Genomic DNA, 1,956 nt, shown 5'->3' with positions numbered 1-1,956 from the left:
GAAGCCAAAGGAGGAAAAAGATTCAAAGTAATTGTGTTTATTCTTCAAATAGGAAAAGGCATTGGATATATTGATTAGATGTCACTGATGAACTTGGAGCAGTAGAAGTGGAATTCAAATTGTAATTACTAGCAATAAAAATAGTAATAGCCACAATTATTGGGCACATACTCCATTCTAGGAACTGCATTGTCATTTATTTAATTTTAAACACAGAAAATATAACATATATACAAAAGAGGGCACTTGTCACTAGTGTACAAGTCAGTGAATTTTCCAGAACTGAACATGCCTATATAATTGTACTAAGATCAAAAAAGCAGAACAAGCTTTGCGCAGTGGCAGTATCGTAGCCAATGAGGTTTATCCGAGGCGCGATTATTGCTAATTGAAAAAAGCAGAACATTACCCACCCTAAGTACTTTTTAAAATACAGTATTTCATTCTTACAACAATTCAATGAAGTAATTATTCTTGTTCCCATTTTTTTATATGAGAAAACTGGTTCAGAGATGTTCACATGTCCAAGATTTCCTGTTTGTAAATAATAGAGAGCAGTTTGGAATATTTCCTTCTACCTGAAAAGTTCATGCCACACATGCTTTCAAAAAGTTTAACAGTGATATGAAGACTAGATATAGAACTAAAATTTGAGTAACCAGGCAGCCCCAGTGGCTCAGTGGTTTAGTGCCGCCTTCCGCCCAGGGTGTGATCCTGGAGACCCAGGATGAGTCCCACATAGGGCTCCCTGCATGGAGCCTGCTTCTCCCTCTGCCTATGTCTCTGCCTCTCTCTGTGTGTCTCTCGTGAATGAATGAATAAAATATTTAAAATAAATAAATAAATAAATAAATAAATAAATAAATAAGATTTGAGTAACCAATAGAGCTGAGGGAAAATTTGAAATATGATCCCTGAGGATAGTTGCAGACTAAGGGGAAGGAGCTAGTGGAGAAGAAATGATCCAAGATAAAAGAAAGAAAGAAGCTAATTTGTTAAAGAAATGAAAGATAAATGATTAACCAAGAAAAACAGGAATATGTTTTTTTATAATAGAAGGAAAGGAGGATGTACATATGGGGAAATACTGAGATGGAGTAGAGATTGTAGAGGCAGGAGAGTTCATATGTATTGAGAATAAGAAGCACACAGGTAAGGTGAAGTTTTAAGTATTGTTTTAGGTAAAACCCATGCTTTAATTAAAATAAGATGGCAAGAAATAAAATAATCAGCCAACATTTATTGAACAGTTAAAATATTACAAGCACTCTTCCAAGTGATTTACATAGTTTGGCTCATCTAAGCCAGTAAACAACACTGTAATATAGGAACTAATGGTCTCCACATTTTATAGATCATGAAACTGAGGTTAAGTATCCAGCTTGAGTTTGCATAAAAAAAGCTAATGAGTGGTAGATTCAGAATTTGAACTGAAGCAATCTGATTCGTTTCCTTGCACATAGATACAGAAGCGTTTGTTCACAAGAAAATGAGAGTGTCAAACACACAATAGATGAACTACCAGAAAGGTGAATGGAGGGCACCTCGGTGGCTCAGACCAGTTAAACATCTGCTTTTGATTCAGGTTATAATCCCCAGGTCCTCGAACCCCATGTTGGTCTCCCAGCTCAGCAGGGAGTTTGCTTCTCCCTCTCCCTCTGCTTTTCTCCCTTGTGCTCTCTGTCTCTCTCTCTCAAATGAATAAATAAAAAAAAATCTTTTTAAAAAAGAAAGATGGATGGGTAAGGCAGGAGGAGAGACATGAATGAGTAGAATTTAATTCAATGGGATTAAAAACATGGAAGAGAGCAGGGAGAGCTAATCATGTGCTGGGTGGAAATTCTGATATATTGGAAAAACTGGCTTTGGTGTTAGCCACAGAGCCCTGAATTGAAATCTCAGTATGGCACTTAGCATATGTGTTCTAGTAAGCATAGAGAATGTGTAAGTTATCCC

The 1,956-nt window shown here is 36.5% G+C and overlaps 1 pseudogene; it reads left to right on the top strand.

Moving 5' to 3' along the window:
• The first annotated feature begins 327 nt into the window (after positions 1-327).
• On the top strand, positions 328-493 carry LOC119878141 (annotated as a pseudogene).
• The last annotated feature ends 1,463 nt before the right edge of the window (positions 494-1,956 follow it).

The sequence above is a fragment of the Canis lupus genome, chromosome X (genome assembly GCF_011100685.1).
Source record: "Canis lupus familiaris isolate Mischka breed German Shepherd chromosome X, alternate assembly UU_Cfam_GSD_1.0, whole genome shotgun sequence".
NCBI classification, from domain to species: domain Eukaryota; kingdom Metazoa; phylum Chordata; class Mammalia; order Carnivora; family Canidae; genus Canis; species Canis lupus.
Note: the sequence above shows the minus strand (reverse complement) of the source record. Positions and strands in the feature narration are given on the sequence as shown.